The following is a 26075-nucleotide window of genomic DNA, read 5'->3' on the forward strand; positions in this document are numbered from 1 at the left end:
TCTATTGTACTGATCTATTGTACTGTTACAGTGTTTTTTTAAAACTAACAGTAATTTTAATTTGTAAAAATGTTTGTTAGTGAACTTCTCCTTTTAGGTGAATATCTGAATCACATTCTAGAAGATGACTGCAGGGTTCAGAATTATAGAGAAATAATAATTCCATGTAAACGTACATCAGCTTGCACCACATTTCCTCTCATCTTATATCAACAAATTATGTTTATTTTGTGTTACCCTCTGAAAAATCACATATTATCGTACGGTTACACAGTTAACTCCCGAGACCTTCAGGGCTGTTAAATTTTAACTAAGTGCTGTAGGTTCCAGTAACCACTGTCCTGAGTTATACGTACACGAGGAGAAGAGCTGAACAGACATGCACAAGGTAATTCTGAAATGGTTAATGCACCAAGGCAAAATAAACTGTGATTGTTACAAGTCAGTTACATTGTTAGATATGATATTTATAAAATACTGGGGACAGTTGACAGTTGTTTTTAAGGATAGAGGCACACAATGCTATTGGGGGGAGATAAGTCGCCCAGCAACAAATCGCCTCTTCTTTGGACTACTAATCTCCCCGCAATGCCTTTCCGTCGGCTAGAATCTAAATCTCCGGCGGGATGGCACTCAGAGCGCTTCAGTTTTCCAAAGTTGCCTCACGAGAAAACTTCGGGCGACTTCAGAAAACGAAGTACTCCAAGTGCCATCCCACCGGCGATTTAGTTTTTAGCTGGTGGGAAGGCAGTTCGGGAAGATTAGTCGCCCGAAGAAGAGGCGATTTGTCACCGGGCTACTAACCTCCCTCCTACTCTGCAAATATCTAGCCTTGTCTGTTGGTTCTAAGTACTAAGTTACTCCAGTTTTGCAATTAATCTGTCTAGTATATGTCTGGTACAAGTATCTAGGGCAGTGTTTCCCAACCAGTGGCTCGTGAGCAACAAGTTGCTATCTGACCCCTTGGATGTTGCTCCCAGTGGCAAACAGGTGCTTATTTTAAAATGGGTGCTTATTATTGAATTCCTGATTTGAAGGTTAGCTTTAGTTGCATAAAAAAACATGTGTACTGCCAAGTAGAGCCTCCTTTAGGCTGTAAGTCCAAATCAAAAGCAAATCACAGCCTATATTTGGGACTCTTTGCATACTTATGTTGCTCTCCAACTTTTTTCACAATTGAATGTGGCTCACCGGTAAAAAAGGTGGGGATCCCTGATCTAGGGTATCCACATTTATATTGTGTAATCTGACAGGTGCAGTATAAGCTCTGTGGAAGATATATCTGTGTATGGATGTGATAATTTAGTCACCCTCACATAATATTGGCAGGCACATCATTAAGGTTTTAGACACCTAAATGGGTCCTTATGGGGACTTGTGTCATTGTGCTGCTTATGTCAGCCCCTGTTGTTCTCACAGTGTACTGTAGATGGCACTGTGCTATAGTATAAAGGTCTAGGTAACCATGCTGTCTGGGTCCATTCCTTTAGCCCTTACCAAGCAGGCAGCAAGGGAATGGGTAGTGGAACCTAGGCACTTCAGCCCTAGTAAAATGGATAGCTATACTCTTTCATAAATCACTCTAGGAGTGATAGATAGGTTAAATAGTTGAGCAGCTCAAGGCTCCGACGAAGAGAGTCAGAGGGATTAAGATCCCGGGTACTAATAACCCAGAAGTAGGGACTAAGAGCATAGATTTAGGGGTGGTAGAATTTCCCCTAAATTCCACTTAGAGCATAGGCTGAAACCTTCTCAATTGCTGCTTAACTGCTGCTGTAACTGTTCCCTTGCCTGCAGGGATTAATCTGTGTTCTTGGTGCTGTGAGTATACTGCTATCCTTTATGCTATATGTTCTATGTACATCTTGTAAATAAACTCAGTTCCTGTTTAAGCATAAAAGAGCCACTGGCGCCCAGTTCTTCTGCATAATCACATTGTTACAGTTGCACTACACCCTGCCTCTATACCGTTGCAAGAGCTTGCACCTGAGAGAAAGGTCTCATCCGTGGCACAAATATATTTGGAAGTAAGCTCATAATAGAGACGGTGCCACTCAATTTATTATATCGCTACACCTGTATGTCTTGTCTTGTATGGTTCATTTTTGGATCATGCATAGCCTATAGTTTGGCAATACCAGTTGAGCAGCGTTGTGGTCTTAGCGTTCTCTGTTTAATACATATTAGAAATTCACCAGTTCTGAGATATGTTTCCAAACTTATAGTAGATAACAAGGTGTGATACTAGGACATCTGTCCTTATAGGCCAGAGTAAAAGTGTTTATTATATATTGGAAATTGTTTTTTCTGGGCACTGACTATTCTGCCCATATACTATCTGCTAAGATACTGCCTTGCTCTATTTAAGCTGTATAAGATATGGGCACAACCTGTGCATAGGGAAATAAATACAAGAATAATATTGCAATATATGTGTCCAACAGATGATACAGTAATTCTAGAAAGGCTGATGTTCTTGTTTTACATCTGTACATGATACAGTACTTGGCACCTCCCCCAAACAGCTTCAAATTGCTCATAATGTGAATTACAAATATAGAGAAAATCACTGTAAGTGTTGCAATGTGCTTTGCTTTTTTCCACACGATAAAGCTGTTATTGCAAAAATCAAAGCAAAAATGTTTTATGAGAGCAATAGTAATGAAGGGATGTCAGTAATGTTGTTTTTGCCATATATTTTAAATTAGCTGCTGTTAAAGGGGTTGAACAACTTCAAATTAACTTTTATTATGATGTAGAGAGTGATATTATGAGACAATTTGCAATTGGTTTTCATTTTTTATCATTTGTGGTTTTGAGCTATTTAGCTTTTTATACAGCAATTCTCCAGCAATTTCAGCACACACGCATGTGTCATAGCGCTGGGGAACTCTGCATTTCCCATGCACTTTAGAATGCGTTTGGGCTCCGTGCTGTCCCTAAAATTTCTCCAAACTAGGCCCAGGCCTTAGAGGCCTCGCCACAAATCCGGGCCTGATTACACATCTGTTTCCAACCTATTAACAGTGAAACAATATGTGGTTATAAGCATTAGCACTGTGCTGTTTAATAGTAAATTCAGTCATTTTGCTGGTAGAATATAGCCATCCTCAGAACAATGCACAGCACAGTATTTTTTATGGTGTTGTGTTTGTGACTCACATAATAATCTGGCACAGAAGTCAATACAGAATGGGTTTATGAGATGGGACAGGAAGAACTTGATTTGCCTGCAGAGAGCCTCGTGAACTTCAGTGGGAAGGCAAATGTCAGCCACACCTGATCTCCATACACCAGTGCCAAACATTTCTGTATGAATCAGTGAGTAAAATAAATTTTTCTTGCCCCTCCAAAATTTATTGAGGGTCACCTGTGACACTGCAAAAAAAAAAATCACGTGTGATCCGTTATTTCCCATGTATCACTGGTCACCAGTGGGCCTCCCTACAGGCAAAGCAGACTGATGCCCCCGTGTGCTTCCTATGTGGTTATGTCACTGGTATTAATGGATGCAAATACCATAAAACAATGTTCCAACATGTAGTGAAAAGTCTTTTCAATAGAGGGTAAAAGCTAATTTAAAAGCAAATAGAGGACCCATTTAAAGGACATGTTAAGCGTTCATTATTCCTGCCATGTATATAAGCTGGGCACATCTCCCCAACCCAAACCAAATCATTTGTACTACATATACCCCCTCTGTTCGCCAGCACTATCACAAATAGCAGATCTCACCAAGTGGCCACATCATCATTGACTTTTACATCTGCAAACAACACGTGTGTGCTATAAAGTTCATGCAATATAGAATGCAGGTTTACACAGGCACCAATTACTTTTAGGAAAAAGTCCTGTTAGGAATGAGCGCTGTAATGGTTAAGCTGAGTTTAGGAGAGAAGGTTAAGAGCAGACAACTAGAGCAGAGTTTCTATGGAAACCAGCACTGCCATCTCTTGATTGGCTGCTATAACGTAGGGCGTGTTTAGTAATCTGAATTGAGAAGAACTGAGCATGCTCAGTAGCCAACAGCCAAGCAAATTCCTGAGGGAGAGGGCCAAGTGGGTTAGAAGAAAAGAAGTCATCCTAAGTGTCTAAGTAGATACTGCAGCCTTACTATTAATCTTTTAACAACCAGAGTGGTATTTAATGGTTCCAAAGAGGCTGTTCACTGTTTATTTTCAATCTTTCTGAATAAAGGGTTTTGGATATTAGTTCCATGTTTTTTACTTAATTCAGCTTGGCATCCTCCATGTTTATCATCTCTCTATGGTGGAGGTACCCAAAATGCCTATATTTTGTCTTCTCACCTTCTTTCTTGCAATAATACAACAATAACAACAAATCAAAGCAATTTATTAAGCATTGAGCATTTTTTAAAGTACCAAAGAGAAAACATTTACATGTAAATTCCAATATGTTTTCAGCCCAAATTTTTCAATAAAATTATTATACAAAAAATAGTTTTTTATATTGTCATAAAAAATAGAAATAAAAATATCAGAATAAAGGAAAATACAAAGAAAAACACATTTTAGCAGTAAAATTAGGATCCTATGACTAAACACTTTCAGTGTTTTTTGCCTCGTGCTTCTAGGCCTGCTCTTATACAAGTTAAGCTACAGATATGGAATCTATTATCCAGAGACCTGCTACGCAGACAATAATGAATTAAAGCAATAGCGTCCTATGTAAAAATTTGTTCATGTCGATGATTTTTTCGTAGTCATGAAAAAACAGTAGGGGCTCATTTACTGTTCTGCAAGAACACTAACAGACGAAAAAGAATGCAACTCGGTGCTTATTGAAAAAATATTTGCAGCCTGTGCCTAGGATGGCAGCTTTAAGGGGGTGGCCCTTATATTATATAATATTTTTTTTTTCCCAGCTGCCAGATCTACAGTCTACATCCGGAAGTGGAGCTTGGGGGGTCAGGGGTGCCCAAGTCATGCATGGGGGGACATCATGCACACATGCACAGTTGACAGGGGGGGGGCGTCCTTCAGTTTGGTGCCACCTCACTGGTGGTGTGTACCGGTATATATAATACAGGTACAGGAACTATAATGGGGAAAGTTTAGGACCTTGGGTTTTCTGGATAAGGGATCTTTACATAATCTAGATCTCCATACTATAAGTCTGCAAAATATCATTTAAACATTAAATAGGATTGTTTTGCAACCAATAAGAATCAATGCCATTTTGTTTGGATCAAGTGCAAGATACAGTTTTATTATTACAGAGAAAAGGGAAATAATTTTGAAAAATAGAATTATCTGCTTAAACACGTAATTCGGGTAATTCAGAACTTTCCGGATAATGGGTTTCCAGATAAGGGGTCTTATTCCTGTAGCAAATGAACACTCCTCTGTAAGAAATGAGTCTATAAAGCAAACCAGTAAGTACATCACTATGCACAAAGACTAATATCCTTATTCAGGATGTGGGAACTGTTACCCAAGCTATATGTAAACATTGCGGTATTCAGCATAGCAGTAGTTGGTGTTTTTTAGATTTGTGTTCCTTTAAAAGTGCAATTTCCTAATTGAAATCCACCCTTGCCAAGTATGTCTTAATGCAATGCATGATTAATGTCTAAATCAGTAAGGCAGGACCAGGAACGGATTCCAATTCACTCTTACTAGTTGAGCAGGAAGAAAAATGATTTCAGTTTCATCTCTTTGCCTCATCTCTGAGTATGCGACTGCTGTTTGGCATAAAGGAAGTGCCTGTGTGATCCAGCGAGACTCAGAGAGAGCAAGTGTGTGACTACTGAGACAGTAAAGTGAAGAGCAGCACTGAACTACAGTGGGAAACCAGCTTCAGCCGCACACAAGTAAAGTACGTGGGGGAAAGGTAAGCTGCCACATCACAGTCTCTTGCCAGGTCTTTAAGAAACAATTTGGCATCTATAACTAAAGAAATGTTGCATGCAGCAGGTCTTTCCTTTACAGCTTTAAACCAATGTATACTTCTCCCAGTGCTGCTGTACTTACTGCATCAGGGCTTTGGACACTTCTGCTACAAGATTACTCAGTGTCATTTTATATTGTACTAAATATACAGTTTCCCATATTAACCAACACATTATAACACTTCATATAAAAATATCTAAGTATCATTTTTATTTCAAGAATCGGCAATAATGTTCATGTTCAAAAATTGTGGTGTTTGAGGGCTATTTTAATATTAAATTCGAAAGTCACAAAGGGCCTGCTACAGGCTTGCGCCATCTGAATGTATCATAAAATGAGTAGAACCTCTTTTAGCTTGTGACTCTCTACATTGTTCCAACTGTGTTACTACTCAAACCCAGCATTTAGAATTTGGCATTTACACCCAGGCATGCCCCCAATCTACCCAAAACCACACCTACTTTATGCCCTGATCCTTCTAACCAGTGACAATGGCCCACAGTTAAGAAGAGTGAAGGTCTGTTTGGGAAGTGAGTGGGAGCAGAATAGTCTAAGTCATTGAGCTAGCAGTGAGGGATTTAAGAGGGAGAATTGCACCTAGACATAACCACATTCAGCATCAAATCAGTACTTTCCTCTGTAGGCTTAAACCTTTTGCTGTACATGTTAGCTACCCTATATAATGAACAGATGTTCCATTGTTTATCTTGCACAGTCCTTGGCAGGCTCCTGTTGCTGCCTTTCCAGATGATTTATAACTGCAGTTGCATTCCAAGGAGTCATCACTGTCTGCCTCCACATGATAATCATTTTACCACCCATCAGGCATGGAAGGTTTGGACACCATATTCTTAGCTATTGAGAGTTATACTCCATTTTTCTTCACAGGCTTGCTTTATATAGACTACAAAGCAGCCATCTTTTCATTCTCCAGCGAAATTAGAATAGTGAAAGCAACATATTATTGGTTTCTGTGGATTATAATCTTCTGCTAACAGCCCACGTGCAGCTACAACTAAAGTTGTTTCGCCCAAGCGTATTCTATCAGTATTTTGAGCTGCCCTGTTTTCAGACATCCTTGAAGTCAACCTCAGAATTAGGTATATGCAGGGTAGGCAAGTAAAGTTGAAGTCTGGCGCAGGGCTGACAGACCAGGCAAAGTGGAAAAATTAATAAACCCACAAGGATTGGGTTGGTGATAAAGGCAATTACAAAGACTTCATCACCAGGCTGGCGAGGAGCTGGGGTGGGTAGCATTGCCTTATGTGGCAATACTAGTAAAAGTTGGGCCCTGGTCTTTAAAACTTACAATCTAAAAGATACTTTGCAGACTTAGGGGAAATTTAATAACATTTGCAGAGAACAAATGTGCGAATTAAAATTCGCTTGTCACAATGTAATTTTCTTCATTAGGCTTTTATTGCATTGGGAATCTTAATTGCGCATTGCAAACCTTTAAGACCAGCTTGAAGGTGGAGTTAATGTAACAACTTTTTCATAAAGAAGTTTTATTACATACACTGCACGCTATCGCAAACTATAAAATTCGCAATCGATATCCTGCTGTCGTGTGAGGGGCAAAGTGTTCACAAAGGCAAAATTGTTCACTTTGCGAACATTCGTTCGCATTGCTAACAAAGTCTGAGAGATTTTTGAGTTAGCAACCAATATTACATTCCCCCAATAATCTGGAAATTGTATGTCAAAATCACTGGTGAGCCTGCAATATTGTATATAATAAAAAATGTATTCTCCAATGCAGTACCTAGCTGGTCTTGACAAATGAATATATATCTCAACAACATATACTTGTTTTTACTGTTGTTATTGTACAGATGTTCAGACTTGCAGTCAATCTTAATTCCAAGCAATCTGCCAGGGCTGAGTCTAGGGTTACTCATTGCTCCCTAGCCCATGGGATCCACATTACTTCATAGTAACACTCTTGCACCTTGCTAGCATCTTCCAGAAAGACATTAGGAATTCCACCTCCATCTAACTTGGCTGTTCCCATTCTAGCTTGTGGTGATATGTGTAGAGCTTCACATAGACACTTGCTCCATTGTCTGCTTCCCCTGCAGTTATGATCAATTGCTTTTTATGATCCCAGCTTGGAGTAACATGGGTCTTTGATTGTATTCTTAGCTCTTTTTGAACATAGTGTTCAGTATTTGTGCACACTTTGTTTAGTATTTGTGTAGTTGTGTATACTTTGTTGTTGTTCCAATAAAAAACTCTGCATATAGATACTCTTATTAAACGTAGAGGAGAAAGTATCTATTGCCAGGGAAACTATATGCTTGGATATTTACAAATATCTCCCAGTTTGTTTTGCACGTGAAATGGTGTCACGTAATGGTGTCGTTTAAGTAGAGAACCTTTTACATCCTAAAGAAAATAAAAAGAAGACACAAATAAATTATCAGGTATGCTAACTCTGCAGTTGTCCCAGCATAGGTGAAGCAATCACTGCACTGGTGAGAGCACTAATTCAACAAGAATAACTTTATTATAGAGGAATCCAATATGAAATTTAATGTTGCCTGCCATATTTGTAAGGGGTATTAAAGCGAAAACTATACCCCTCAAAAAATGTAGGTCTCTATAAAAAGATATTGCATAAAACAGCTCATATGTAAAACCCTGCTTCATGTAAATAAACCGTTTTCATAATAATATACTTTTCTAGTAGAATGTGCCATTGGGTAATCATAAATAGAAAATTGCCATTTCAAAAAATAAGGGCCGCCCCCTGGGATTGTACAATTCACTGTGCAAACAGACATGCCAAACAAACTATACATGTTAGGTCACATGAGCCAATTAACAGACAGAGTTCTGTGTTTTGCTTCCACACTTCTTCCTGTTACAGTTAGAGTTGTAGTATTTCTGGTCAGGTGATCTCTGAGGCAGCACACAGACCATCATGAAATTGTGGTTCAAGGCAAGAGATGTAAAAGGGATAGATTCATTTATTGTATCTAAATAGACCAGTTTGGTATAGTTTTACTTTACTTTATTTTTCTTCTTATTCTATGTTGCAATAACATTATCAGAAAAAGTTTTTATACTACGTTGCGCTCCTAGAAATACATCTGGCTTTTCTTGTAGTGGCAGAAACTAAAGCAGCTTACTTAAAAGTGACACAACCTTATAAGCAAAGCCCCTGGAATACCTCATGTGCCAGTGTAGGATAACACGTCCCATAGCAAATACAGCCAGTAATCACTTGCTAAAAGCAAAATCAAAGTTGGCACACAGAACAAAATCATACAAAGGCCTCTGCTGCTAATTACAGTGTACCTTTTCTTCTACTGGTACTGCAGTGGAAAGATCCAAAGTTGGTCTGTGTGGCATGTTTTTGACTGGACCCAGGTCCTTTTTTATGTACATGTATAGGCATGGCTGGAAAACTATGTTATACACTGGCTCAGGAACATGACGGTTATGCATATGACTCATAGAAGTGGAATATTTTTGCATGCTCTGGACTTGTTAAGAAGCAGAAGGTAATTCATATTGTTCATATGTGATTAACAACTTTTAGGAAAAATGTGAACAGAGAACATAGGGCTTGCCTTTTGCAATATGGTTGCAAAAACTGTTGTTTCTATTGCTACAAAAGTTCAAATGGACCGTTATCTTTCAGCTATACTGCACTGACATGTTCTTTAGTACATTATATAGTGAATAAAGTACGCCCTCTTGTAAAATACAAGAATACCAAGGAGTTCCATGACCAAATAAAAACATGAGGCAGAAGGCCTGCTTTTATACAGGTGATGGAATCCGAGGTGACTTCTAATACCTTATTAATTTAAAAAGAGAAAAGAAAAGTAAAACCCCGTATGTCTTTGTATTCTAGAATCACTTAAAAGAGTTTACACTGCTGCCAATAATTAATTAAAAATCTCTGAAGTGCCTGTGCTTATCTATATGAAGATCACCAAAGTGCTATGTGCTAAATTATATTATACGGTCAAATTGATTAGACTGCAATTCATTAAACATTCTAATACATCAATTTTAATTAATAGTGATACTTTATAAAAAAACTTCTAATACCCTCATATTTTGCAACAGGGGAAATTAATTTATTATAATACACAAGTTTCGTGAGTCATGTGACAGATATGACATCCGAACTCACCGTTTATAACTGATGACCTCAGAACTCACCGTTTATAAGGATATAATTTACAGGATATTTGTGGCTCTTGTGTAATATAGAGATATACATTCTTCTCCATCTAGAGAAGCATGTATATCCTTATTTTCATGATTGCCCTTTCTGTGGAATTGGTAGAGAAAAGGGATGTACTATGCAGAATGACCTTACTCATCCTCAGTCCTAGACAATATTCATTATACAAGGGCTTTACTATGAAGGACACATTTAACAACATACATATCCTCTTGCTACAAGAAGGCAAGTTTTATGAGAAATACACTGTTCTTCATTGTTTAGTGCAACTAATAACACTATCCTCCAAATGTAATAAAAGGCACTAAGTTTGCCTAAGAGCAGTAACTCATAGCAACCAATAAGATGTTTACTTTTCAACAGGTGACCAGTAAATGTTTCCTGCTGATTGGTTGCTATGGGTTACTGCTACATACTGCTCCTGGGCAAACTTAGTGCATTTTATTACAGAACCCCCTTTTTGTATAAATTAAAGAATAGAAAATACACTTGCAAACACAATTCATATTTATAGAATTAATGCTGAATACATGTGCAAATTGTTCCTTTAAATTAAATCCCAATCCTAAAGGGGTGATATCAAGAAATAAAAAGTAAAAGGTATCTGCCAGTGAAATTATTAGACTTCAGGATAACATGATGCTAGTAGTGTAATTAGAAGTTACTGGGGTTCCATAGCAAATCATTTTAGAAGCCCCAAAACTTTGAGAATAAGACATGGGCACCTAGACCTCCTAGTCCCTCCAGCAGATACAAGGGATCTGCTTGATTTCTATTTACCCCCCTCAATGATGCTAGCTGTCTGTTGTATTGCAGTAGATCCCACCATAACAAAGATTCCACAGACTGCAGAGAGTAAAAATATGAAAACACTTAAGTTCTAAAGCATGACAGCATGGTTGTTTTGATGAACAAGATTTGGGCACTAGTGATGTGCGGGTAAGGGTTTTCCTGACCTGCACCTGATCCTAACCCGCCCTGCTTCAGCCCGCACCCGCACGCACCTGCGCTTCCGGGGTCCTTTTATAGACCTGCCCCCACCCGCCAGCCGATGACGGCACAATTAAGTCACAAAAGGTGCGGGGCGAGCAGACGTGAGACTATAAAACCGGAACCCGGAAGTCAGAAGCCGGCATTTGAAGGTGGCGGGCAGGGAGAGCAGAAGAAAAGCTCAATCCGCACCCGCAAGGAGCAGTGCAAGGTCGACCCGGTACCCGCGGGTATCGGGTCGGCCCACACATCACTATTGGGCACCATAGACATAGCTTGCCACTGGTGGAAAGTGTTGAGTAATTTTGTATGCTCTAGAATATGCATCAGCTTGGTTATATAACGTGACTATAATAATACATGTTTATACAATAGTGATCTTATTGTTCACAACAGACACACCCCTATACTTACACTGCCAATGTCTCTCACTGACAGCTGCAATTATATGTTCTTGTGTGCAGCGCCCAAATTATACTTTAACCAACAGGTTTCATCATGGCAAAAAGAAACAAAATCAACTTCTTTACCATATTTATAAATGTATCATTGCACCTAAGAAAAATCATTACAGTGAATGAATTGAAATGGAGAATGCCATATAGACAGCTTTACAAATATATTGAGATAAGTAATTTAATGATTGCAGTCATATACTTTCTCTGTTGCTTTCTTTATTCTCTCAGTTCTCGCGTGTGGCATAGATGGGTCTGCTGATGGTACACATTTTCAGGCAGATGTGTACTTCTATGTTAGAATTATATATACGGTAACAGATTTGTGTACACTTATGTTACCAAGGATGCTTTCCCAGCATGGATTCACACAATGCATATTATTTGTAATTAAGTTAATAGGGCCTACTTGATGAGCAAGGCATGGTGCAATGTGCACAATACCAACACAAATCATTTTATTTTATACTCATAATGCAATTTTTGTCTCCAAAATTTTGTGCCTACTAAATAGCCTGTATGTCTACTTGTATGTGGACAAAAAATAGCTTCTACTTGTTGCAGCATGTTATTCTTGTGTGTGTGAGTAGCATAACTTCTTGTGCATTGTGTCACTAACAGCATAAGGGTAAGGGCACACCTGGAGATTCAGGGAGATTTAGTCACCCGGCGACGAATCGCCTCTTCTTTGGGGCGACTAATCTCCCCAAACTGCTTCCCCGTGTGTTCTGTCTGCTTTAATGAAAAAACACCTGCGCCAATGCACTCACGTCACTTTGATTTCCGAAGTCGACCAAAGTTTACTTGTGAGGAAACTTCGAGCAACTTTGGAAGTCAAAGCACAGCGAGTGCATCGGTGCAGGCATTTTTTCATTGAAGCAGAGGCGATTAGTCGCTGGGCGACTAAATCTCCCCGGATACGCCCTTACCCTTACATCCAATTCACTGGACACAAGTATTTTGTGTGTGTTTTGCACAACCTGCTGAGGGAAGTAGTATTAGTATTAGTTAGTTAAATGCAAGTATGTTTGTGAATAGCAACAAATCACACACAATTTCACATCTGTTTTTGCATTTACTTTCATGTTTGCAAATAATGGGGACATATAGTTTCCCTAAACTCCTGTTGCCCCCCTCCCAAGTTCTTCAAAGTAGAGTTCTCCACTCATAATTTTCCCTACCAACAGCAAGTGGCTAAGATAGAAAAACCTGTGGTAACTATCACTTATCCAATCATAGATCAGTGTAGAATTTGTAAAAATGAAAGCAAGCGGAATTCTCACTAAAGGATCGTTTTGCATCAACTGGGATAAGTAAAGCTCCCATCATGTTTTTTGACACTTGAAATTATGAACAATTTGCCAGGATTTGCAGTCCATCACCAACTGCATAAAGCAACTGCAGGGTATCAGGGTTCTCATCTGACAGGGTGGGTTCTCAAGGTGGGCATATCGGGGAAAATAGTTGCTCATTTGGTGACTTTGCCAAATGAATGAATCTTTTAGTGCAGTGATCCCCAACCAGTGACTTATGAGTAACATGTTGCTCTCCAAGCCCTCAGAGCAGCTGCTTATTTTTAAAATCCTGGCTTGGAGGCAAGTTTTGGTTGCATAGAGAACATGTGAACTGCCAAATAGAGCCTTCTGTAGGCTGACAGTCCACATGGAGGCTACCAAATAGCACAGCACTTACTTGGCTTCAACTGTGCCTGTTCTGGGTCTGGTTCCTGGTCTGAGAGAAGATGACCTGAAGTGAGGCAAGATGGTGTCCGCCAACACTCCTGCACAATTCTGCTTTTAGAACCAGGTACAGCTGACAGGGCAGTTTATGGGGTCCCCAGTGGTATATATAATGGAATATATATATATATATATATATAAAGTACATAGCGCGGCCCTTTATGACATGCCCCTCTTGCTGCTTCCTTTTCTACATGATCAGCACATGCTCAAAGCAGTCTTTTAAAACAAACTGATTCTGGTCCCCCTGAAGCTGCATATAAAACCTGCACATAATATTGAATGGCACAACATGGTTTCTGGAGAGACAGGCTGCAAATGATCCTGCCATTGTTTTTTATTAATTTAACAGGGTATCCTGATTAATATGAATTTAGATGGTGGAAAAAGACAGAGATTTTAATTAAAAACACTAACCTGCATATGGATAAGAAGACAAACACGTGTGTTAGTTAAGTAAGTGCAGGCCCAGACTGAGAGTCAAAATAGGCCCTGGCACTTCAAGTACATAGAAGCCCACACACAGGACCACGCGCCTATTAAATAGTGATGGTGCTGGTGTTACTTTGGGCTTATAATAATCGTAAAAATGATCCCTTTATTGATGCTCTTTACAGATCTGCTATGGTCCCTGTCCGTGGCTCAATTGAAAGGTGGGCGTGTCCTAAAGATCCCTGCCAGAATCATACTAAGAGGGGAATAGCCAATTACAGCCCTGCAGTCACACAAGCAAAGACAGGCTTTCGTTCATTATCAGGTCAGCTGCTGATTGGTTTCTATCCTACAATACAGTGTGCTGAGTGCCTGCCAGCTTCCCTGTACACATACCTCCCCCAACATTTGAAAAATGGTAAGAGGGCCAAAAATATCTGCAGTCCGTAGCACATCGAAAGTTTTGACCTCACCCATTTTGTGGCCATGTCCACTAAATACCACGTCCATTTTACACAATTTGGCAGTTTATGGAAATTTGGAATGGTTTTAGGACCATATTTTATGTGTTATTTTAGTGTTGATAATGAATGTGAAATTGCTCTTTAAGCTGTGAGTCTCAGTTCCCCCAAGACATCTTATTAGATTCAAATGTATCAAAGTGCAGGTGCTGAGTATTTGGGACGCAAATTGGGACAGTTGGGAGGTATCCCTGCAGAGCCTGGGAAAGGAGGCAGCATGAAGTGGAAAGGATGGGTGGGACTAGTAGTAAAATTTTAAATAATCAACCCGAAACACTACTTTTTTCAGCACTTTCCTTCTATATTCCAACTAGTATAATGCACTGGCACATTCTTGTTTTTCCCACGTCTCCTTTTAAATAAAAATATTTTGCCTATATTACTGCTTTCTATACAGGCAGAGATGTAACTAGAGTGGGGCGGGCCCTGGCGCAGGACGTGCACGGCCGGAAACGGCCGCATTTACGGACGCATTTCCTATTTACGAGTGGCGTGCGAGCTGCCGGGGGCCCCGAGGGGGTTTGGGCCATGGCCCAATCGCACCCCCTGCTTCCCCGGTAGTTACGCCACTGTATACAGGTTGAACAAAGTTCGTTTTCATGTATTTAACCACATTCATTTAATGCCCTTTGCCAAACAAGTACACAGATCTTATAAAACTGAAATGAACCACGGCCACAGGAAGCAGAGTTTGTGCACTTTGCTGCCTGCTCCGTACCACGCCTCTCTAGACAAGATAGATTCTACATACGCACAGTGGTTTGGGGTTTCCTATGGTTGCTTTACTTGTAGATCTCAGTGATGTTAATGGAATCCCCTCACAATTATTTGTTGTCGGTGTCTAGCTTAGCATTTGAGAAGGCCTTTACAGAATATGTACTTGTATATGTGCTAGAATTTTTGAAACAGTATAAAATTGTCATTTTCTGAGCTTGAGATCTAGTGGTTAGATAGATGCTCTCACATTCGAGCAGCTGACCTGCTACTGCATCCTGTAATGTACGTCAGAAACCCAACAAGTTTAGCTACTAGGAGTCAGTGAGTTGGACAGACACGTTATACGCTGTCACTTCCTTCACTTTATTCTCCTGTGATTCTAGGTTTTCCTGTGACATCCACTTTTCTTTCCAATAGAGGCTGAGGTGCCTGGCAAGGATTTTCTGCACACAGATAGAATGAAAGTATGGGACTAAAATTCTCATGTTTGAAAGGTAAGAAAGTAAAATGAAAGTGAAATGAAAACAAATGCAAAACAATCTTTCTATGATTCCCTCTAAGGGTGGACATACATGGGCAGATTAAAGATGCAGATATTGGTCCTTTAAACCAATTCGGTAGTTTATCTGCCCATGTGTGGGGGCTTTTGGCGGGTCTCCCTGATTGATATCAGGCAAAAAATCGGTAAGATATCAATCGGGCAGGGTTGATTTTTCCTGCGATCCAAGACTGCATGGGCTAGTTAATGCGGTCCTACGACTCGTCTGCAAAAAATTCCTTTGTATAATCCGATCGATTGGCCCTAGGGCCGAAAATTCGGATTAACCTGATATTGCCCTGCCATTGGTGGGCATATTGGGGAAAGATATGCTCATTTGGCTACCTTAAGGCTCTACAATGTCATGTTCATTGCTATGCATTTTTTTTTTTATATAAAAGTTAATTTTTTATGTCTCTTTCCAATAAACAGCACAAATCTCTGGCACACAGGAATCCATTTATGTCATGATTTTCATTTCACAGGTATGGGATCTGTTATCCACAGACCCGTTATTCTGAAAATTACGAGTTTGAAAAAAATATTTCCTTTTAATGTGTAATAATAAATCAGTACCCCAACAAACAAATAATGAATTCCTATTGGAGGCAAATCAATCCAATTAGATTTATTTAAAGGAACAGTAACACCAAAAAAATCAAGCATTTTAAAATAAAAAATAATGTACTGTTGCCCTGCATTGGTAAAAAGAAAATGTGTTTGCTTTAGAAAGACTACTATAGTTTATATAAATAAACTATGGTGTAACCATGGGGCAGTCATTTAAACTGAAAACAGAGAAAAGGCACAGGTTATTAACAGTATTCTACAGTGTGCATCTGTTATTTGTTATGTAACCTGAGCCTTGAATGGCTGCCCTCATGGCTAGAGAGCAACTTGTTTATTAAATCCATAATAGGCTTTATGATGTAAACACACCTGTTTGGAACAGTACATTATATTTGAATTACTTTGGAACATTAATTTTTTGGTGTTACTGTTCCATGTTTTAATGATTTTTAGTAGATCTAATGTATGGAAAGCCAAATTATGAAAATACTCCTTATCCGGAAAAGCCCAGGTCCTGAGCATTCAGGATAATAGGTCCTAAATAGGTCCTAAATCTTAGGTTTAACAAGTAGTCTGTAATTATTACATATAAAATGCTAGGTGGCAGTTACAATATATCTTGCCTATGTGTGAATATATGGTGGTAACATGAGATACATTGATGACATTTACAGGCCCTCAGCTATGGATTGCCAATAGGGTTGCCACCTGTCCATTTTTGACCCGGAAAGTGGTTTTCTGAAGGGCTGTCAAAACTACTTACCCAGTTTTCCAAATTAGGAAAACTGGGCAGGATTCCCTGAGACTGACATGGCGATCGACCAATCGCTGATCGCAATGCCATATCCACGCCCCCGACATCATATCCCGCTACATCACGTCTCGCCCTGTTACATCATGGCCTCACCTCCTGCTACGCAATGTGATGTAGCCCGCTCGCACAACCCTGGCCTTCAGCAGTTCAGCGCCTGGTGCACGGTGTTGGAGGGATCGGCACCCTCCTCAGCAGACTATCCAAGAAAACACTGGAACTCAAAGGCAAGTAACAGCAGGGTTATACCCTTGCGTATTTATTCTGCAAACATGCAACGTTTCCCGAAACGTTGCACGTTTGCAGAATAAATACGCAAGGGTATAACCCTGCTGTTACTTGCCTTTGAGTGCCAGTGTTTTCTTGGATACTCACCTCCTGCTACATCACGGGCCCACCTCCCCACCTGGAGTTAGCTGGGAGGAAAGGTAGCAACCTTAATTGCCTTGGAAGGTGTTGTGTGCCAGCAGAAAACCCACTATAATAGTGATTTCCCATGTGCCATTAACTGCATTCCTATCCAGTGTATTGAATTCCATTTTAGAAGTTAACTGCCAGTTTTGCCTGATGAAAGTTGGAAATGTATAAGAATTCATGGTCCCAACAGTCAAAAGTCCTAAAGACATACCCCATATGTAATAAAAGGCACTAAGTTTGTTTTGCTTTTAAACAGGTGATCAGTAAATTCTACATGGGAAAACGTAATGTCTTATATTACATAACCCCATAAGAGTCTTTGTCTTTGTATTCCAATGGCTGGGAATATCACATGTATGGGCTCATTTATTGAATCATTGCCCAATTTTGCCACCCATGTTGGGCCTGTTAGACAAAGCCATATCAATGCACTGATTTTAAAACAACTATATCTATAGAAATAAGTCAAATCAACTGGACTTGCTGTGTTTTTTCCTTGAAGATGTTTCACCAGTCATCCAACTAGCTTTCTCAATTCAGAATAACTTGTAAATAGGATCTTTTTTTTGGGAATATATCCATTGATATGTTGCTCCAATCAGCATAATCTGTTTATCATAATGATGTCATTAAATTAGGTGTTGATTGTATTAGCAAGATTGGATCTTTGAAGTGTTATTAAACCTTGCAGGGAGAGTGGGAGAGGTGCCAAAACAGCATTGTATGTGGCAGACAATAGATGTCGCACCCCACCCCCCGCCACCACTATTCAAACTTGGTTTTTCAGTTTTTACATATATGGCTTCTTTAACACCTCTTTTGAACCAGTAGCTCTCCCGGTCTAGAATCTGGTCTTGGCAGCCTTCAAACGTGTACTTTTTCTTTTAGTAGGTACATGGCTGAGTTCTGACCAGAGGAGCTGGCTCTTCTGTACTGCGCCATTCGCTGGTGTAACTGTTGTTTGGTTTCCCCCACATACAAATCAGAGCACTCCTCACTGCACTGCATGTTACTCTTCTTGTGCTTTGGGGATGGTCTTTTGGGTGAACTAGTTGCTGCCTCAGTGTGTCGCTGGGTTTAAAGCAGATAGGTATGTGGTGTTTATTAAAAATCCTTCTAAGTTTTTCCGACACCCCATCTACATATGGGAGGACCAAGTTCTTTCTCCTGTCCTGTTTTCCACCTTCACCGGTAGTCTTGGAGTCATTGCTTCTTTTTCTACAGGTTTTCACAAAAGCCCAATCTGGATACCCACATGTCTTCAGGGCCCCTCTGAGATGTTCCCTCTCTTTCAACGTAGCCTCTGTGTTGGTGGGGATCTTGTCTGTTCTGTGATGTAGAATTTTGATGACCCCAAGTTTGTGATCTAGTGACTGGTGGGAGTCAAACAGCAGGTACTGGTCTGTTTTCCTCTCCTGGAAGGTTTATTAACACATCAAAGATCCTAATTTGTTAATACAATCAACACCTAATTTAATGACATTGTGGATTATGATAAACAGATTATGCTTATTGGAGCAACATTCCAGAGGATATATAGCGAAGCAAGATCCTATGTACAAGTTATTCTGAATTGAGAAAGCCAGTTGGATGACTGGTGAAATGTCTTCAAGAAAAACACAGCAAGCCCAGTTTATTTGACTTATTTCTATAGATACACCAAGACCTGAATGAATGAGAATCTTCACAAACTTAAAACAACTACATTTTCAAACCAGTCAGTATATATCTGGCTTCTTTTCAGCCAGATATCAGGTTGTCACGATGGACCCATACACAGGCCAAAAAGCTGCCAACTTGGTCTAGAGGGGCTGAGTTGGCAAATTTTATCTGCCTGTGTATGGCTATCTTAACTTGTAGTAGATTGTTCACAACAAATGGTTATTGGCAACTGCACTTGTGCAATTTAGCACCTATGTTTTTAAATCAGCCCCATAGTGTTTTGAAAAAGCAGAAAACATTGAGTCTATAGGATGCACCAGTAGCATAAATAGCGTGCACTGGCTCCCCCTGCACTGTTGCCTGCCTGGCGACCAGGGTCAGATTTAAATAGCAGGCGCCACTATGCCCACTGCTGTTCACTGCCACTGTCCCCTCTGCTTCTTTTGTGCACATGTCCAAATTTTCAGCAACGGGTCCAGAGTACTGGGCATAGGTGCACAGGAAATTGTAAAAACTATTGTATTTCCTGCAAGTCCCCAGTGCTTCCAAACCAATGCAATACATGCCGCCCCCCAAAAATTGTGGCCTTTCCACAAATCCGGACCTGCTGACAACAACTGTACAGTGGCACATGCAGCTACAATGTCCATTCCCCTGATGTGCAGAGAAATCTTCAGAACTTCATTCAGGCAGCAGCAGACCTCGAAACACCTGTTTTGGTCTGTTTACATTACAGTCAATTTAAAGGAGAATTCAACCCCCCATGGTCACAGGTCCCCACTGCTCCAACCCTCCGCCAGCCCCCTGCCTCCCCTCTGCTAAGTGTTACCCCAGAATTGTGTCCCCTGTAGGATTACTGACCGCACATGCAGCGTCAGTGCAGCAGAGCTCACAAGCGCCATCTTCTGGCTCTAGATAAAAATAGATTTGTTTGTGCTCCATCAAAGTGATTAGAAAGTACAAAAGCTTGTTTGCTTTCCATGCTGCAGTGTTTGGCTGCATTTCAACTTATTACTACCCTCAAAGCAGTTATTTCCCATAATTCCTGTGTAATTGCAGTCATGAGGGGAGATGCACCTGAAGCAATTGCAGCCAATGTGTTCATGTGTATGTAACTGTCCTAGTGAATTGGCTGCAGTTGCCCTGAAAATCTGTCCCTCTCCATCAGAATGATGCATGTATACGATTCTTTCGGCAGGAAGATGTGTGCTGTGTCTGTTGGCATCAATCTGCGCTCTGTGTTTCAGGAGGCGGGAAGGTATGAATGGGATATTTTCTCATAAGACTATGGGCAAATCTGTGCAACCACAACTGTGATTTGCATCATAAATAATCCCTACAGGGTCCATTAATAATTTCCTTAATACTCTGCAGCAGGCCACCTGGTGTTGAAGCAGTACAATTCAGTTCCATGTAACTTCTCATTAATGTTTCTTTTCTTTTTTCTTTTTCAATTTGTTTTTATTGTAGTTTTAATGTTTCTTATTACTGACCCCTTATAACCGTGTATGTATGTAGGTCTATTGTTAACGGAACAATATCATCAAAAAATGAAATTGTTTTAAAGTATTACAAATATAATGCAGCGTTGCCCTGCGCTGGTAAAACCAGTGACGTAACTAGAGGGAGGCGGGCCCTGGGCGGGACGCGCTGCCGGGCCCCCCTGCCCCCCTCCGTACACCCGGAACCGCCAGGAATGGTGGCGCGTGAGCTGGTGGGGGGGCCCTGAGGGGGTGCGGGCCCTGGCCCAATCGCACCCCCTGGGTGCGATTGGGCCACTGGGTAAAACTGGTGTGTTTGCTTCAGAAACACTACTGTTTATATAAATAAGCTGCTGTGTAGCAATGGGGGCAGCCATTCAAAGGAGAAAAGGCTTAGGTTACACAGCAGATAAGCTCTGTAGTGTAATGGAAATGGAAGTCACTCACATCCAAGATAGCGACAGCGTCCAAAATGGCGACCCCTTGCCTCTCCATGTGGATCCTGCTGGTCGCAGTGCTATGACGCCAGCGTCTTCCCGCCTGCTGATTGGTCGCCGGCGTCAGAACGTGCGCCGGCGCATAAACGCCAGCGTCAGAATGTGTCTGGACGCTAGCGTCAGCGTCATGACGCCATTGCGCCCAAACTTTGGTGCCAATCCTGGCCTATATAAAGCCTTCTGGACACTGCAGACATTGCCCAAGTATAGGTTTAACTTCGTGTATTCCTGGGTGTGTTATTACTGATTGATTCCTGTGTACCAACCTTGCCTGTTATTTCGGATTGACCCTTCGCTGCCTGGATTGAACTTTTGCCTGGAGTTTGACTACTCTCTTGCCTCACCCTTCTGATACCACGAACTTTGGTTAACTACCTGCCTCCTCCTTGGTCCGCACTCCAACTGTGCCTTCAGGCCCTTACATGTAGAACATAATGGTGTTATCTATTATCCACTATTTAACCTGTACCATACAGCCTTTTTTCAATTTCCGCCATTGCTACAGCTTGTTTTTATGAACTATAGTAGTGTTTCTGAAGCAAACACACCAGTTGTACCAGTGCAGGGCAACACTGCATTATATTTTTATTACTGTAAAACACTTTAATGTTTGGTGTTACTGTTCCTTTAAGTATAAAGCATTACTTGTATACAAAGATTGATTTATTTTTGCACTCTTTTCCCAGTGGTCGTTAGTACAAGTCTCACTGCTCAGTATGAATATTATACAAATATATTTATATATACTGTATATGAATAATGCACTTTTTCTTTGTTTTCATAACAATTCTATGAAGTTTGGTTTTAAAAGTTTTATTGGGTTTTACAAAAACAAGCAAGACCTATGAAGTTTGATTGATGCATGATTTTTTTAAACAGTATTTACTGAATTATTTTAGTTTCCTAATTTGTGTAATTAGTTTAACCAGCCAATCAGTTGTGTGCCTGGTGCCAGCCATGTGTACTTAAAGGCACACTGTCTTTTCTTACATAAATAAGATTCTTCACTTTAAAGCAAACACCATGATATTTATGATAGAACAGCAAAAGGCTCAGACACTTTTTAGTTATTTTATCATGCAAAATACTAATGCAAAGCGCAATGATTCTTTGCCCATAAATCGATCTGATTTTTCAGGATTCCTGCCTGATTGTCATCCCTGCAACCAGGCACAAATCCTTGCAAAGGTTTACAACATACATTTTGGCACAATTTGCCCTGCATCGTATAGGATAGTGTTAAGTACAGGACTCCCATGGGACAAGTGATATTATTATTATTATTGTTATTATTATTATTGTGTAATATCTGGCAGTGTTGGTGCAACTGGCACAATGGCTTGCTCCTACCCATAGTAAATAACAGCTGTATTGCCATACGTGAATAATAAAGCTCGACAAAGAATTAAGCTAGAAATGCTACTGTATATATTGTGTTTTGGCTCAAGATTATTACAGTTGCCACCTTTTTTGGGAATAAAATACTGGCCTATATTTTAATCGTTCTTCCTTATTACTAACACTGGCATTAATGCTAGGCCGGTACATACTGGCCAAATGACAACCCTATTTGCAGGACATGCTGTGATTTGTATTACAGGGCTGTGTAGAAACCATTGAATTCTGCATCAAAGTTTATTAATAATCAGCCCTGAAGCTTGTCAAGTACAGCCTAGAGCACACCAAGCATGTGCAGTATCACTGACTGGCTGGAACTAGGGGTAGACGAAGTAGGCAACAACCTATGTGTAGGGTTGCTACCTGTTTGGTTTTGACCCGAACAGTTCGGTTTTTCTAAGGTCTGTTTGGGTCTCAACTTTCTGTTCAGTTTTCAGCCTTGTGAAACCCGAACAATAATCTGGCCAATAAATGAAAACCAATTAAATACCAAGATACTCACCTTTACATGGCTTTATTATTATCAAGTGCAGTTAATTTCTTGTTATTACAGAAACAGAAATAAGCAAATCAATAAAAAATAAGAATTTGTTTTTCTAAATGAGCATCGCTGTATTACAAAGTTGTCTGGATAACTGATTTCTGTATTATAGATCCCCGACCTGTAGTTAAAGGATTGGTCTTACTCATCGGGCAGAATAGATAGGAGTAGGGTTTCCAGCCGCGTGGGTTTCAACTGGACATCTCAGTTTGCAAAGGGCTGTCCTTTCAAAACTTTCTGTCCCATTGCGAAAACTGAACAGAAATCCAGCCAGTTGCATTTAAGTGATGCGAATGACTCCAAAGTGCCTGCCTCTGATGTCATCATGCCCACCTCAACATGACTGCTCCACCTCCCAATGCTATCTACCCTGTCCCCTTTGTTATGGTTTAGCCACCAGCAAAAGTAGCAAAAGTAGCAACCCTACCTATGTGCTATAGGAGTGTGGGGGTGTAACTCAAGGCAGAACGGGGGGGGGGGCTGGTAAATAACTGCAGTGGGTGGCAGGATGGGTAAGGAATTTAAATGTATGATATGTATTGGTAGCCGAGGATGAGTAGAGTATAACAGCCAATACACTTCAACAGTAGCTACAACTCTAATACTTTTAAGCAGTCTAGAAAATACAATGTATACACAGTATAACTCTTGTGCACAGTGACACCTACAGCCACTTTGTATAAACACCACAATGTGCAACACGAATATAGTTCTGTTGCCATATTAAACAACCTAAAATAATGAAGTGGTGTAGTCATATTAGAAGAAGCCAAACATCACCGGTATTTCAGGGGTTAATGCCCCAGCCCTTGGGAAGGTAGTAGGTACCAAAAACATCAGCACTAACAGATCCCATGAGCATAAGTTGTAGAGGAAGAGTAACCTTTTTATTATAAGAGTATATCAGTTACAAATTGCCGTATGCATTTCTTCATACACAGCACTTATTCTTAACAACTGTGATAAATTGAGCAGAATAAAAGCACTATAAAACCTCAGCTCTCTTCAGTATTTACCTGTGTGCATGCTTTCAAGGTGATTACACCAGAATTATGTATTCATCAACTCTAGGTACATATACGTAACTCAGGGTACAGTAAGTAATCTGCATTCATACAAGAATATTCCTTTCCAGTTATACTAACACTGGTTTTTTACAGGAAAGCCCATTGTGACTTTTACATCCTGTTCATGACCGTATAAACCATAGCTCCAACCCACTGCTTATTTCTGCAGTCCGAGGAAAAATGCTTCTTGAGTCCAGCACATGTACATAAGCTGCAGAAGTTTATCTTTAATGGAAAGTCTCAAGTGACCGAGTACAGTGCTGATACTTAATAAGCTAAATGGAACAATAAAACGAGAATCCCTATAGTGAGAGCTCCTTTATAAATGCATCCATCTCCATAACATGTTTGTGTCCCCTTTCACAGGTCTACCGTTTTGTAACAGCAATGAGGAGATTCCTTCAGGCACTTCTGACGGTCATCTGAATGTCCCTGATATTATTGTTACCCCACCCACCCCTACAGGGACAATGATCAGCAGAGCTCCAGGGCAAGGGAACAGTTCAACCCCTGCAGAGCAAATCCATTGAGCCCAAACTCCTGGAGATGAACAGGAGGGATCAGCCAAGGATGCCTAGTTTTCAATAAACACTAGTGTTTTTTTTAGATGTGCCATGCTCAAATCTGTTTCATTAGGAATGTGTGCATGGTAAAAAGGTGTAAATGTGTACTTTATGAACTTATGTCTAGGTGCCTTTCACTCATTTAGTGACAGTGTGGGACTTGCTCAAAACGAAATGACCTATGTAAATGTAGAGTGCCTCATTTTTGAGAACATATGGACATAGTTTGGAATCATTTATAAAGAAGATGTATGTATTTTGTATTGGAGACATTTATACGTTAAAAGTTTTTTTTTTATTTTTAATTATTATTATGATTCTTTATATAGCACTAACATATCCCATAGAAGTTTACAGTGACTGTCACAGTGAAGCTTACAGTCTAAGGTCCCTATCACATTCACACAAACCCTACTGTGAATTTACTGCTGTCCATACATATGACATATGTGTATTAGCTCAGAATACTCAAGGGACAGGATATTGTTGTCCACTCATATGCCGGACCCTCTTTGATTTCTAGTATGTAATCAGCTTTCCATTGTTTTCTGCATAGCAAGATACAAGTACAGGTATGGGATCCGCAATCTGGAAACCCATTCTGAATTACAGATATAATTAATCCCTACTGGAAGTAAAACAATCCTATTGGGTTTAATTAAAGGGGTTGTTCACCTTTATATTAACTTTTAGTATGCTGTAGAGAGATATATACTGAGGCAATTTTCAATTGGTTTTTGAGATATTTCACTTTTTATTCAGCGGCTCTCACGTTTGCAATTCCAGTAATCCGGTTGCTAGGGTCCAAATTACCGCTAGCAACCATGAATTGATTTAAATAAGAGACTGGGATATGATGAGCAGAGTTTAAATAGAAAGACGAGTATTAAAAGTAGCAATAATAATAAATGTGTACCCTTACAGAGCATTTGGGGTTTTTTTTCGATTTGAAAGCGAGAAATAGTCAGAAAAACAAAGCAAATAATTCAAAAACTATATAAAAATAAATGACAGCCAGTTGAAAAGTTGTTCAGAATTAGCCATTCTATGGCAAACTAAAAGTTAACTTAAAGGTGAACCACCCCTTTAATGTTTCAAACTTTTAATAGACAATGTATGGAGATCCAAATTATGGGAAAACTCTTTATCGAAAAAAGGCCCCAGGTCCCAAGCATTCTAGATAACAGGTCCCATAACTGTATATGAAAACTCTGATCTGTGCCTGATATGGCTACCCTCGTGGTCTCTGGTCAGATTTATCTGGATCCAATGATACTGCCCGCATGTTTCTTTGTGGAAGGAAACCCACACGAGCGCAGGGAGAATAATGATACTTCCTGTATATATTGTGCATCTGAGCCATTTTTATATGAAAGATCTAGTGATGTGCAGGCCGAGCCTAAAGAGGTGGGACCCCCAGGTCAGGGCCGACTTCTGCTTCTGCCTCGCGTCCAGTCCTTTTTATAGTCTCGCACCTGCATGTCCTGCCCCTTCCATGACATCAGAGCTGGGCAGACACAGGTCTATAAATACAGATGCTCCTCAGGTGAGGGACAACTG

At 40.1% G+C, this 26075-nt stretch overlaps 1 long non-coding RNA gene across 6 annotated transcripts; it reads left to right on the forward strand.

Annotated features, from left to right (window-relative positions):
• Positions 1–352: 352 nt before the first annotated feature.
• LOC121403024 lies at positions 353–24558 on the forward strand. 6 transcript variants are annotated; one of them, XR_005966974.1, is made up of 4 exons: positions 365–388; positions 13918–14057; positions 15354–15464; positions 24319–24558. It is a non-coding gene; the product is annotated as an uncharacterized LOC121403024 (long non-coding RNA). The 6 variants fall into 6 exon arrangements; XR_005966976.1 differs by having other exon boundaries at positions 15388–15464; XR_005966975.1 differs by lacking the exon at positions 13918–14057 and having other exon boundaries at positions 353–388; positions 15388–15464.
• Positions 24559–26075: the final 1517 nt, after the last annotated feature.

The sequence above is a fragment of the Xenopus laevis genome, chromosome 4L (genome assembly GCF_017654675.1).
Source record: "Xenopus laevis strain J_2021 chromosome 4L, Xenopus_laevis_v10.1, whole genome shotgun sequence".
NCBI lineage: Eukaryota > Metazoa > Chordata > Amphibia > Anura > Pipidae > Xenopus > Xenopus laevis.